Source organism: Salmo salar, chromosome 09, assembly GCF_965601325.2.
Source record: "Salmo salar chromosome 09, fSalSal1, whole genome shotgun sequence".
In the NCBI taxonomy this organism is placed as follows: Eukaryota; Metazoa; Chordata; class Actinopteri; order Salmoniformes; family Salmonidae; genus Salmo; species Salmo salar.
In genome coordinates, this window is record NC_138299.1 from 32,708,428 (window position 1) to 32,723,167 (window position 14,740).

The 14,740-nt window shown below is 42.6% G+C and overlaps 1 long non-coding RNA gene across 1 annotated transcript; it reads left to right on the forward strand.

Annotated features, from left to right (window-relative positions):
- Positions 1–257: 257 nt before the first annotated feature.
- On the forward strand, positions 258–14,532 carry LOC106611222 (uncharacterized). The gene is made up of 5 exons (XR_001330080.3): positions 258–7,208; positions 7,336–7,404; positions 7,578–7,669; positions 7,758–7,840; positions 13,409–14,532. It is a non-coding gene; the product is annotated as an uncharacterized LOC106611222 (long non-coding RNA).
- Positions 14,533–14,740: the final 208 nt, after the last annotated feature.

Below are 14,740 nucleotides of genomic sequence, written 5' to 3' on the forward strand. Positions count from 1 at the left end.
ACTCTCTTTATTGGTCTATTAACTAATTTACCACCAGGCAGCCCAAACTCCATTCAACCAAATACTTTCAAATAGCTCTAACACTAAAAGGGCATTATCCTAATTTTCAAAAGTTCACAGTATTATTCCGACCTCAAAGTGTTGAAATATATATATGGAAAGTGCGTTTTTCACTGTACTACCATTTAAATGTTGTTAAAGGAACATTTAGAAGCTGGTTTTCATTAATGACTATCTATTGCTACCCATTGCAGTTGGAGGAGCGTCTTCTGGAGCTGCAGGAGCTGGAGACGCGGGTGCAGGAGGTCTGGGAGGAGTGGAGGCTGTTGTACCAGGAGGAAGTAGAGATCCTAAGGCTACAGAGGGAACTGGAGCAGGCAGAGCACTGGCTCAGTACCTACGAAGCCACTCTGAGGGCAGAGGAGTACGGGGTGAAGACAGCCCAGTTAAAAGCAAGCCTTTAGCTCAGTGGGCTAACACACACTTGTGGTGCGCAGGAGACCTGGGTTTGAACTTAGTATGAAATAGTTAATATTTTCTTGAATTAACGATTTTTGATGATACTGCTGATTGGTTTTAGTCTTATGTATTTTTGTTTTTGACACACTAAGTGAAAGTTGGTTAATCCTGGTTAAATTGCTCAGTGATGCCTGTTTTCCTTTCCAGGACTCTGTGTCAGACATTCTGGAGTGGATGAAGAAACAGGAGGACTTAGGGGCTATGATTCAAGCCCAAAGTGACAGGTTCAGCACCTCACAGAAAAAGATGACTTTTGCATGAATACAGTAGATAACTCACACGTCTAGATCCAAGATGGCGTAGCAGTGCAGACGTTGTTTGTCGTTCTCCCGGATACATTTTGTATTTTTCTTCTGTTTTGTATATATTTAAATTTATTTTCAATTTCTTTTTCCATTTTTAAATTAAATATACCTTCTGGCAACCCGCCTCACCCAATGTGATACGGATCTGCTATTTTTAGACCTTATAGACAGAACCTCCATCAAAAGCTAACCAGCTAATTAGCTACTAGCTATTTAGTCATTGTTTGCCACTGCTAGCGGCCTTTACCTTTTGCACAGTCACCAGTCGCTTTTAGCCTCGATAATACTTGCCAGCCTGCCAGTATCGGACTGTTTTCTCCATTACAACACCGGATTCCTGCCGTAAGCCCTGGACCATTACCCCTGATCATCACAGCTAGCTAGCTGCCACCGAGTGGCCCAGCCCCGAAGCTAGCCTTGAGCCTCCCGGCCTGCTCAGTGACTACTCGGCTACACAGCTGATGCCTCCCGGACTCTTCACTAACACGACTAGAATCCACTGCTCCACCGGATTCTTGCCGTAAGCTCTGGACCTTTCCATCGGATCATTGCTGCTAGCTAGCTGCTACCGAGTGGCTATAGTGGCAAACGCCCTGGTCCCGAAGCTAGCACCAGTTAGCCGAGAGCCAGGCGCATCTCCCGGCTAGCAAACTAAATTACTCCAGCTACACTACCTCGTTTGCCAACTGGCCTGGACCCTTTGTCGACACGGAGCCCCGCCGTTCCATCACGACTGGTCTGCCGACGTAATTCCATCCGTTGTGCACTCAACCGGTCTTTGCCAGACGTCGGAGCAGAAGCTTCTACTAGCCCCGGCCTGCTAACTCTTTTTTTTTAACGCTGTGTCTCCCGCTTGCTAGCGTAGTAACGACTACTCAGCGGCTTCCCTGTTTCATCTATTGCTGTTCATTGGACCCTATGATCACTTGGCTACATAGCTGATGCCTGCTGGACTGTTCATTAATCACGGTACTCCATATTGTTTATTTTTGTTTATCTGTCGGCCCCAGCCTCGAACTCAGGCCCTGTGTGTAGTTAACTGACCCTCTCTGCCCATTCATCGCCCTTTTACCTGTTGTTGTTGTCTTAGCTGATTAGCTGTTGTTGTCTTACCCGTTGTTGTCTTAGCTAGCTCTCCCAATCAACACCTGTGATTGCTTTATGCCTCGCTTTATGTCTCTCTCTAATGTCAATATGCCGTGTATACTGTTTAGGATAGTTATCATTGTTTTAGTTTACTGCGAAGCCCCTAGTGACCTCACCCAGCATAACTAGTGTGTCCCGAGATGCAACCTCTCTTATCGTCACTCAATGCCTTGGTTTATCTCCACTGTACCCGCACCCTACCATACCCCTGTCTGTACATTATGCCCTGAATCTAACCTACCTCGCCCAGAAATCTGCACCTTTTATTCTCTGTTCCCAACACACTAGACGACCAGTTTGATAGCTTTTAGCCATATCCTCATCCTACTACTCCTCTGTTCCTCAGGTGATGTGGAGGTTAACCCAGCCCCTGCAGGTCCCCAGGCGCTCTCATTTGTTGACTTCTGTAAACGTAAAAGCCTTGGTTTCATGCATGTTAACATCAGAAGCCTCCTCCCTAAGTTTGTTTTACTCACTGCTTTAGCACAGTCCGCCAACCCTGATGTCCTTGCCGTGTCTGAATCCTGGCTTAGGAAGGCCACCAAAAATTCTGAGATTTCCATCCGCAACTACAACATTTTCCGTCAAGATAGAACTGCCAAAGGGGGAGGAGTTGCAATCTACTGCAGAGATAGCCTGCAAAGTTCTGTCATACTTTCCAGGTCTATGGCCAAACAGTTCGAGCTTCTAATTTCAAAAATGAATCTCTCCAGAAATAAGTCTCTCACTGTTGTCGCCTGTTATAGACCCCCCTCAGCTCCCAGCTGTGCCCTGGACACCATATGTGAATTGATTGCCCCCCATCTATCTTCAGAGTTCGTTCTGTTAGGTGACCTAAACTGGGATATGCTTAACACCCTGGCAGTCCTACAATCTAAGCTAGATGCCCTCAATCTCACACAAATTATCAAGGAATCCACCAGGTACAACCCTAAATCCGTAAACATGGGCACCTTCATAGATATTATCCTGACCAACTTGCCCTCCAAATACACCTCTGCTGTTTTCAATCAGGATCTCAGCGATCACTGCCTCATTGCCTGCATCCGCTATGGATCCGCGGTCAAACGGCCACCCCTCATCACTGTCAAGCTCCCTAAAACACTTCTGCGAGCAAGCCTTTCTAATCGACCTGGCCCGGATATCCTGGAAGGATATTGACCTCATCCCGTCGGTAGAGGATGCCTGGTCGTTCTTTAAAAGTGCTTTCCTCACCATCTTAAATAAGCATGCCCCTTTCAAAAAATGTAGAACTAAGAACAGATATAGCCCTTGGTTCACTCCAGACCTGACTGCCCTCGAACAGCACAAAAACATCCTGTGTCGGACTGAGCTAGCATCGAATAGTCCCCGCGATATGCAACTTTTCAGGGAAGTCAGGAACCAATACACACAGTCTGTCAGGAAAGCAAAGGCTAGCTTTTTCAAACAGAAATTTGCATCCTGTAGCTCTAACTCCAAAACGTTTTGGGACACTAAAGTCCATGGAGAATAAGAGCACCTCCTCCCAGCTGCCCACTGCACTGAGGCTAGGAAACACTGTCACCACTGAAAAATCCACGATAATCGAGAATTTCAATAAGCATTTCTCTATGGCTGGCCATGCTTTCCTCCCGGCTACCCCAACCCCAGCCAACAGCTCCGCACCCCCCGCAGCTACTTGCCCAAGCCTCCCCAGCTTCTCATTCACCCAAATCCAGATAGCAGATGTTCTGAAAGAGCTGCAAAACCATTTTTGCAAGCCCTATTACCAGTCTGTTCAACCTCTCGTATCGTCCGAGATCCATAAAGATTGGAAAGCTGCCGCGGTCATCCCCCTCTTCTAAGGGGGTGACAATCTAGACCCAAACTGTTACAGACATATCCATCCTGCCCTGCCTTTCTATAGTCTTCGAAAGCCAAGTTAACAAACAGATCACTGACCATATCGAATCCCACCGTACCTTCTCCGCTGTGCAATCCGGTTTCCGAGCTGGTCAAGGGTGCACCTCAGCCACGCTCAAGGTATTAAATGATATCATAACCGCCATCGATAAAAGACAGTACTGTACAGCCATCTTCATCGACCTGGCCAAGGCTTTCGACTCTGTCAATCACCGTATTCTTATCGGCAGACTCAACAGCCTTGGTTTCTCAAATGACTGCCTCGCCTGGTTCACCAACTACTTCTCAGATAGAGTTCAGTGTGTCAAATCGGAGGGCCTGTTGTCCGGACCTCTGGCAGTCTCTATGGGGGTACCACAGGGTTCAATTCTCGGGCCGACTCTTTTCTCTATATATATCAACGATGTCGCTCTTGTTACGGGTGATTCCCTGATCCACCTCTACGCAGACGACACCATTCTGTATACATCTGGCCCTTCTTTGGACACTGTGTTAACAAACCTCCAGACGAAATTCAATGCCATATAACAGTCCTTCCGTGGCCTCCAACTGCTCTTAGACGCTCGGAAAACTAAATGCATTGTATAATTTGATTTACACAACACTTTGAAGAAGCAAAATATTTTTTCTTGTGAAACAAACAAGAAATAAGACAAAAAAACTGAATGCTTGAGCATGCATAACTATTCACCCCCCCAAAGTCAATACTTTGTAGAGCCACCTTTTGCAGCAATTACAGCTGCAAGTCTCTTGGGGTATGTCTCTATCAGCTTGACACATCTAGCCACTGGGATTTTTGGCCATTCTTCAAGGCAAAACTGCTCCAGCTCCTTCAAGTTGGATGGGTTCCACTGGTGTACAGAAATCTTTAAGTCATACCACAGATTCTTAATTGGATTGAGGTCTGGGCTTTGACTAGGCCATTAAAATACATTTAAATGTTTCCCCTTAAACCATTCGAGTGTTGCTTTAGCAGTATGCTTAGGGTCATTGTCCTGCTGGAAGGTGAACCTCTGTCCCAGTCTCAAATCTCTGGAAGACTGAAACAGGTTTCCCTCAAGAATTTCCCTGTATTTAGCGCCATCCATCATTCGTTCAATTCTGACCAGTTTCCCAGTCCCTGCCGATGAAAAACATCCCCACAGCATGATGCTGCCACCACCATGCTTCACTGTGGGGATGGTGTTCTTGGGGTGATGAGAGGTGTTGGTTTTGCGCCAGACATAACATTTTTCGTGATGGCCAAAAACCTACATTTTAGTCTCATCTGACCAGAGTACCTTCTTCCATACGTTTGGGGAGTCTCCCACGTATCCTTTGGCAAACACCAAACGTATTTGCTTATTTTTAAGCAATGGCTTTTTTCTGACCACTCTTCCCTAAAGCCCAACTCTGTGGAGTGTACAGCTTAAAGTGGTCCTATGGACAGATACTGCAATCTCTGCTGTGGAGCTTTGCAGCTCCTTCAGGGTTATCTTTGGTCTCTTTGTTGCCTCTCTGATTAATGCCCTCCTTGCCTGGTCCGTGAGTTTTGGTGGGCGGCCCTCTCTTGGCAGGTTTGTTGTGGTGCCATATTCTATAAAAAAATATATATAATGGATTTAATGGTGCTCTGTGGGATGTTCAAAGTTTCAGATATTTTATTATAACCCAACCCTGATCTGTACTTCTCCACAACTTTGTCCCTGACCTGTTTGGAGAGCTCCTTGGTCTTCACGGTGCTGCTTGCTTGGTGGTGCCCCTTGCTTAGTGGTGTTGCAGACTCTGGGGCCTTTCAGAACAGGTGTGTATATATACTGAGATCATGTGACAGATCATGTGACAGATTGCACACAGGTGGACTCTAACTAATTATGTGACTTCTGAAGGTATTTGGTTGCACCAGATCTTTTTTAGGGGCTTCATAGCAAAGGGGGTGAGTACATATGCTTGCACCACTTTTCCATTAATTTATTTTTTACATTTTTTCAAACAAGTTATTTTTTTCATTTCACTTCACCAATTTGGACTATTTTGTATGTTCATTTCATGAAATCCAAATAAAAATCAATTTAAATTACAGGTTGTAATGCAACAAAATAGTTAAAACGCCAAGGGGGATGAATACTTTTGCAAGGCACTGTAAATAGCCTCTAAAATATATGTGAACAGATCATAAATGTCCCAAAAATATATATTGGAAAGCTGTGAGTGCAATAATATGATACAATATCCAGTGCTTGACATGGACTAAAATAGCTGCCAGTACTCATTTTGGGTGCCACTACTGTTTATATTTAGGGGCAGGAGCTCCACAATACTTTGGAGCTAATATTCTATAAGAGGAACAGGAGCTCAAGCAGTAGAATATTTGAGGTGCTGGTACTCAGCTCTGGTGAGCTCCTGCCCAAGTCAAGCACTGAAAATATCAGTACTTGTTGCATTTCTAACTTGTCTATGTACTATCATCAACTGATTTCAGACAGTGTTCCTCTAAAGCTGTCTGGCTAGCTAGTTAACAAACATACAGTGCAGATCAATTTTTTAAATTAATTATTTTACACAATATCTTATCACAGGACTGACAAAACCTGGTTGACCAACTCCTTGACCTAAATGGCGGATCTTTGTCCCATCATAAGAAGGTTCATGTCCATTCTTGTATTCTAATTCCTAATTCTATGTCGCTCTCCCTCCTCCTCTTCCTCCATCTCTAAGCCCCACCTGTAGGACCCTGACCACCCAGAGCACAGCTAGCCCCCTCTAGATCTCCACACTTCGCCCCTCCAGTCAACCCTCATCCATCCCGTCCATCCTCTCCCACTACAGAAACCTGTAGCCATGCCCGCTACAGATCCAATGGATTATCAGCTAAGGAAGAAGAGTTGCCTCCCACAGAGAGACCAACTATCACCCAAGCCAAGGCTATCACTCAGAGAGGGAAAGTTAACCAGGCCTGAGGAGCTGGCTCCAGCCCCAGCCTCAACCTCACCTGAGCCAGCCTCACCTATATCTCCCCCACCCTCACCTATGTTAGCCAAAGCCTCATCTATGATGTCGGCCCCAGCTTGTCTTGGGTCTCCCCCAGCCTCACCTGTGTAGACTCGATCCCCACCTGTGTCTGTACTTGTCCCCTCTGAACCTCCTGAGCAGCCAGATGAGGAATCCACCACTCCCCCTGATCTCCCTTCCCCACCGTGGGACCTCGCTTCCCCACCGTGGGACCTCGCTTCCCCACCGTGGGACCTCGCTTCCCCACCGTGGGACCTCGCTTCCCCACCGTGGGACCTGCCAGCATCCCCTCTGCTGCTGCACCACAGGAAATTAAAGGTCCTACCAGAGGACTCGGCTACGCTTTCAGACTCAACACCTGACGTGAGATCAGATCAATAACTAACTAACTATGCTCCGAGTCTGAGTGGACACCATCTTTTGTATTTTTTACGTTTTACACTGTCTGCTGTTTTCCATCTTGAGTACTGTGTTGTTTACATATTTATAGGTCAGAGGTCAAGTGCCTGTAAAAATGGATGGGATGTTGGCGATCAAGTTGAAACAAGGCGGAAACAAAGTAAGACCCTCAGCCTGTTTTAATACCTCATTGTAGAGGACTGAAACATTCTGACCTGAAACAATTGTTGATGCTGTTGAAGCTAGGTCATCTCAAGTTTTTAAAATAATTAAATCATTCATTATCTACAACTAGATGAAGCAATAAAAGCATAAAACTGTATTGGTTTGCAGGGTTTGGACAACTGGGATGCTATCTATGGAGTACTGGAGAGGGAGACACAAAGACAGGGATGCTGTTCAAAGACAGGGATGCAGCTACAGAGGTATCTTAAAATTTAAGTTAATGTATTAGCTATCTTTTCAGGTTTAGGAATAGGGTTCAGTATGTTACATGTTGGTGCCCTTTTGCAGAGGTCTTTGTGATGGCCGCCGATCAATATAATATGTAAGGATGACCCAGATTACAGGAGAAAGGACCATATCTTCAAACTAATGTGAGTCCTTCACATTACTAAAAGATCATTTATGCTTAAAGTGGCAATCTAAGTACTGTAGCATTGATGCTATGTTAGAAGTTTGAGGACATTGTAATAAAGTATATAGAGACTGATGCACCTCTGACAAAATGTCTGTGACTGTCTGTTTTGCTGCCTGTGTATGTTGTTCAGTCTGGATGATGGCAATCAGTACCTGCCTCCAGCCGAGAGCAGCAGATTAAATGGGTGGAGGAACTTCAGAAAAGTCTGGAAAGTCCTCGGACTCTTAAGATTCTGGATAAGACAACTGTCAAATGGATGGGCCATTCCTTAAAACTTTGTTATTATAAATGAATAACACATATCTTTTACCAGTGCCCTTACCCTTTAGTTTGGCAGCAGGTAGCCTAGCGCTTAATGGGCCAGTAACCGAAAAGACGCTGGTTTGAATCCCCGAGCCAACTAGGTGAAAAAGCTGTCGATGTGCCCTTGAGCAAGGCACTTAGCCTGTTGAGGACAGACGTTCCGCTAGCGGAACCCCGTTCCACCTGCGGAACCCCTAGCCAACAACCAATGGCATCGCACGGCGCGAAATACAAAACCAACTAAAATACCACAATTTTCTCAAATAATCAACTATTTTACACCATTTTAAAGATAAGACTTTCGTTAATCTAACCACATTGTCCGATTTCAAAAAGGCTTTACAGCGAAAGCAAAACATTAGATTATGTTAGGAGAGTACATAGACACAAATAATCACACAGCCATTTTCCAAGCAAGCATATATGTCACATAAACCCAAACCACAGCTAAATGCAGCACTAACCTTTAACCTTCATCAGATGACACTCCTAGGACATTATATTATACAATACATGCATGTTTTGTTCAATCAAGTTCATATTTATATCAAAAACCAGCTTTTTACATTAGCATGTGATGTTCAGAACTAGCATACCCACCGAAAACTTCTGGTGAATTTACTAAATTACTCATGATAAACGTTGACAAAATACATAACAATTGTTTTAAGAATTATAGATACAGAACTCCTTTATGCAATCACTATGTCCGATTTTAAAATAGCTTTTCGGCGAAAGCACATTTTGCAATATTCTGAGTACATAGCTCGGCCATCACAGGCTAGCTAATTTGACACTCACCAAGTTTGGGGCTCACTAAACTCAGAATTACTATTAGAAAAATTGGATTACCTTTGCTGTTCTTCGATATCCAAATACCTCTGTTTTGTTCGTGTGTTCAGGTCACTATCCGAAGGGTAACGCGCGAGCGCATTTCGTGACAAAAAAAATCTAAATATACCCTTACCGTACTTAGAAGCATGTCAAACGCTGTTTAAAATAAATTTCTATGCAATTTTTCTCATAAAATAGCGTTAATATTCCAACCGGGCAAAGTTGTATTCATTCAAAGGCTGAAAGAAAAAAATTGAGAAGTCTCGTGAATGCGCATCTCAGTCTCACTGTCCCCAGGCTGACCACTTACAAACTCTGCTGCTGTACTTTGCCCAGAGACAGCAGACACCCCATTCCACTTTCTGGCGGCTTTAGCGAGCCAATGGGAGCCTTAGAAAGTGTCACGTTACAGCACAGATGCTGTAATGTCGATAGAGATGCAACAGAAGGACAACAAATTGTCAGACATGGCACTTCCTGTATGGAATCTTCTCAGGTTTTGGCCTGCCATATGAGTTCTGTTATACTCACAGACACCATTCAAACAGTTTTAGAAACTTTTGAGTGTTTTCTATCCAAATCTACTAATATATGCATATTCTAGTTTCTGGGCAGGAGTAGTAACCAGATTAAATCGGGTACGTTTTTTATCCGGCCGTGAAAATACTGCCCCCTATCCCAAAGAAGTTAACCATAATTGCTCCTATAATTCACTCTGCATGAGAGCGTCTAAAATTACTAAAGTGTGAATGTGAAATATTACAAAAACAACTATTTTGACAACAAAATAAATTCCAGGTGAGATTATACAATTGTTTGCCTCAATTTGACCTATTACACAATGGTTCCAAACAACTATTTAGGCACTGAAAGAAATTAAATACTTCACCAAATTGTTTGGTATGTTCACATTATATTATTTGATATAAAGTACCAGTCAAAAGTTTGGACACACCTACTCATTCAAGGTTTTTTAAAACATTCTTATTTTTATTTTTTTACTATTTTCTATATTGTAGAATAATGGTGAAGGCATCAAAACTATGAAATAACACATATGGAATCATGCAGTAACCAAAAAAGTGTTAAACAAATGATATTCTTCAAAGTAGCCACCCTTTGCCTTGATGACAGCTTCGCACACTCTTGGAATTCTCTCAACCAGCTTCATCTGGAATGCTTTTCCAACCATCTTGAAGGAGTTCCCACATATGGTGAGCACTTATTGGCTGATTTTCCTTCACTCCGCCGTCCAACTCATCCCAACCATCTCAATTGGATTGAGGTTGGGTGATTGTGGAGGCCATGTCATCTGATGCAGCACTCCATCACGCCCCTTGGTCTAATAGCCCTTAAACAGCCTTGATGTGTGTTTTGGGTCATTGTCCGGTTGAAAATCAGTAAGAGCAAACCAGATGGGATGGCGTATCTCTGCAGGATTCTGTGGTAGCCATGCTGGTTAAGTGAGCATTGAATTCTAAATAAATCACTGACGGTGTCACCAGCAAAGCACCCCCACACATCACACCTCCTCCTCCATGCTTCACGGTGGGAACCACACATGTGGAGATCATCTGTTCACCTACTCTGCATCTCACAAAGACACGGTGGTTGGAACCAAAAATCTCACATTTGGACTCATCAGACCAAAAGACAGATTTCCACCGGTCTAATGTACATTGCTCATGTTTCTTGGCCCAAGCAAGTCTCTTCTTTATTATTGGTGTCCTTTGGTAGTGGTTTCTTTGCAGCATTTCGACCATGAAGGCCTGATTCACTCAGTCTCCTCTGAACAGTTGATGTTGAGATGTGTCTGTTACTTGAACTCCGTGATGCATTGATTTGGGCTGCAATCTGAGGCTGGTAACTCTAATGAACTTACCCTCTGCAGTAGAGGTAACACTGGGTCTTCCTTTCCTGTGGCGGTCCTCATGAGAGCCAGTTTCAAGTCAAATCAAATCAAATTGTATTTGTCATATGCGCCGAATACAACAGGTGTAGACCTAACCGTGAAATGCTTACTTACAAGCCCTTAACCAACAATGCAGTTCAACAAATAGTTAATAAAATATTTACTAAAATTAAAGTAAAAAAAATCTAATCAATCAAAAAGTAACACAAGAAATGTACATAACAATAACAAGGCTGCATACAGGGGGTACCGGAACCGAGTCAATGTGCGGGGGTATAGGTTATTTAAGGTGATTTGCAAAATGACTATGCCTAGATAATAACCAGTATACTGTAGCACTTGGTTTTTGCAACTGCACTTGAAGAAACTTTAAAAGTTCTTGAAATGTTCCGCATTGACTGACCTTCATGTCTTAAGGTAATGATGGACTGTCGTTTCTCTTGGCTTATTTGAGCTGTTCCTGACATAATATGGACTTGGTATTTTACCAAATAGGGCTATCTTCTGAATACCACCCATACCTTGTCACAACACAACAGATTGGCAAAAACTCATTAAGAAGGAATTAAACAAATGAACTTTTAACAGGGCACACCTGTTAATGGAAATGCATTTCCAGGTGACTACCTGGAGCTGGTTGAGAGAAGCTGGTTGAGAGAATGCCAAGAGTGTGCAAAGCTGTCATGAAGGCACTGGGGGGCAACTTTGAAGAATCTCAAATATAAAATATATTTTGATTTATTTAAAACCTGTTGGGGATAGGGGGCAGTATTTGCACAGCCGGATAAAAACCGTACCCGATTTAATCTGGTTACTACTCCTGCCCAGTAACTAGAATATGCATATAATTAGTAGATTTGGATAGAAAACACTCTAAAGTTTCTAAAACTGTTTGAATGGTGTCTGTGAGTATAACAGAACTCATATGGCAGTCAAAACCCTGAGACAAATCCTAACAGGAAATGGAAATCTGATGTGTGGAATCACTTCAAACGTTTGCCATTGAAACACACAGGGACTTATTAATCATTTAGCACTTCCTAAGGCTTCTACTAGATGTCAACAGTCTTTACAAAGTGGTTTGAGTCTTCTATGGTAGAAACTGACCCAAAGAGAGGCTTGGGAAGTTGGTCACAGGGGGAGGGCCATTACTACTATGACCCGGGCGCCCATGGGAACCCTTTTGTTCCGAAACGTTTAGTAAGACAGTGCAATCGTCCGCCTTGAATATTATTGAAGCTCTGGTTGAAAAAGGCCCTAAAGATTTATGTTATACAACGTTTGACATGTTTGAACGAACGTAAATATATATTTTTTGCACATTCGTAACGACAAGTCCCGTGTGCTTCGGTACATTATGAGTAGCATTCGGAACGCGCTAACAAGAAGGAACTATTGAGACATAAATTATTGACTTTTTCGAACAAAACTACATTTGTTGTGGACCTGGGATTCCTGGAAGTGCCTTCTGATGAAGATAATCAAAGGTAAGGGAATATTTACAATAGTATATTTGATTTTAGATGGTTCCAAGATGGCGCTAACATGTATTGCCTAGCCTATTTTTCTGAGCATACCACGTCGTTTATTGCAAAGTGTGATTTCCCAGTAAAGTTATTTTTAAATCTGGCAATGCGGTTGCATTCACGAGATGCTAATCTATAATTCTTTGAATGACAATATTACATTTTAACAATGTTTTCGAATAGTAATTTTGTAAATTGTAGCGCTGATTCACCGGAAGCATTTGAGGGAAAATATTTTCTGAACGTCACGCGCCGATGTAAAATGCTGTTTTTATATATAAATATGAACTTTATCGAACAAAAAATGCATGTATTGTGTAACATGATGTCCTAGGAGTGTCATCTGATGAAGATTGTCAAAGGTTAGTGCTGCATTTAGCTGTGTTTTGGGTATTTGTGATGCATGCTAGTTGCTTTGAAAATGGCAGTGTGATTTTTTTTTGGCAGGGTACTCTCCTAACATAATCTAATGTTTTGCTTTTGCTGTAAAGCCTTTTTGAAATCGGACAACGTGGTTCGATTCAGGAGAGGTGTATCTATAAAATGGTGTGAAATGTTTGAGAAATTGAAGTTATAGCATTTATGAGGTTTTGTATTTCGCGCGACGCGATTCCACTGGCTGTTGACTAGGGTGGGACGCAAGCGTCCCACGTTCCCAGACAGGTTAACTCTTTTGGTTGAACACTTTTTGTTTAACACTTTTTTGGTTACTACATGATTCCATATGTTATTTCATAGTTTTGATGTCTTCACCATTATTCTACAATGTAGAAAACAGTAAAAATAAAGAAAAACCCTTGAATGAGTAGGTGTGTCCAAACGTTTAAATGGTACTGTACATCAATAACTCCTTATTAGATACTCTGAAATACTTTGAAGCCTGTTATAACATAACATCTTCGGAAGATGATTGTGAAGCTCTAACCTCTAAGATCATTGTGGACTACAGGAAAAGGAGGACCGAGCACACCCCCATTCTCATCAATGGGGCTGTAGTGGAGCAGGTTGAGAGCTTCAAGTTCCTTGGTGTCCACATCACCAACAAACGAACATGGTCCAAGCACACCAAGACAGTCGTGAAGAGGGCACGACAAAACCTATTCCTCCACGGGAGACAGAAAATATTTGGCATTGGTCCTCAGATCCTCAAAAGGTTCTACAGCTACACCATCGAGAACATCCTGACTGGTTGCATCATTGCCTTGTATGGCAACTGCTCGGCCTCCTACCGCAAGGCACTACAGAGGGTAATGCGTACGGCCCAGTACATCACTGGGGCCAAGCTTCCTGCCATCCAGGACCTCTATACCAGGCGGTGTCACAGGAAGGCCCTAAAAATTCTCAAAGACTCCAGCCACCCTAGTCGTAGACTATTATCTCTAATACTGCACAGCAAGCGGTACCGGAGGACCAAGTCTAGGTCCAAGAGACTTCTAAACAACTTCTACCCCCAAGCCATAAGACTCCTGAACATCTAATCAAATGGGTACCCAGATTATTTGCATTGCCTCTCCCCCTCATTTACGCTGCTGCTACTCTCTTTGATTATCTATCTATGCATAAGTCACTTTAATAACTCTACCCACGTGTATATATTACCTTAACTACCTCGACTAACAGTTGTACCCCTTGTATATAGCCTCTATTGTTATTTTACTGCTGCTCTTTAATTATTTGTTACTTTTATTTCTTTTTTTTTTTGTATTTTTCTTAAAACTGCATTGTTGTTAAAGGGCTTGTAAGTAAACATTTCACTGTAAGGTCTACCTGTTGTATTCGCCGCATGTGACAAATACAATTTGATTTGATTTGAAAGTGATTTGTGGTATTTCCTGTGAGTGGAGTCTGTCATCTTAACAATTGATCTTCATATCATCTTTACAACTGTCAAAATGCCACAATGTTTTTCTGTTGTAAACTGTGAGCATTTGTTGATGATATGTTGGCAACAATTGATATGTTAATTTGATCATTTTGTTGATCTACTTAAGATTTTGCTACGTGATCTTTTCTCGTGAGATTTTATGCCACTGCCTATTAAAAAAGACTAATGTATTTATTCTATCAAAATAATCACATTCAGTTGGCGTATTTCATTTTGCACAACAGTTCAATCCACAATAATTTTCAAATCACCACTTTTGCTAATTGAAATAGGCCCAATATCTCTGATGTAGAAACAAATAGATAATCCTTAACTTGCTCAAACGAAATTTTGGGTAAACGATTCATTATGCCAATGACGAATTTCCCGATATTGGAATTATACATGTGCATTTTA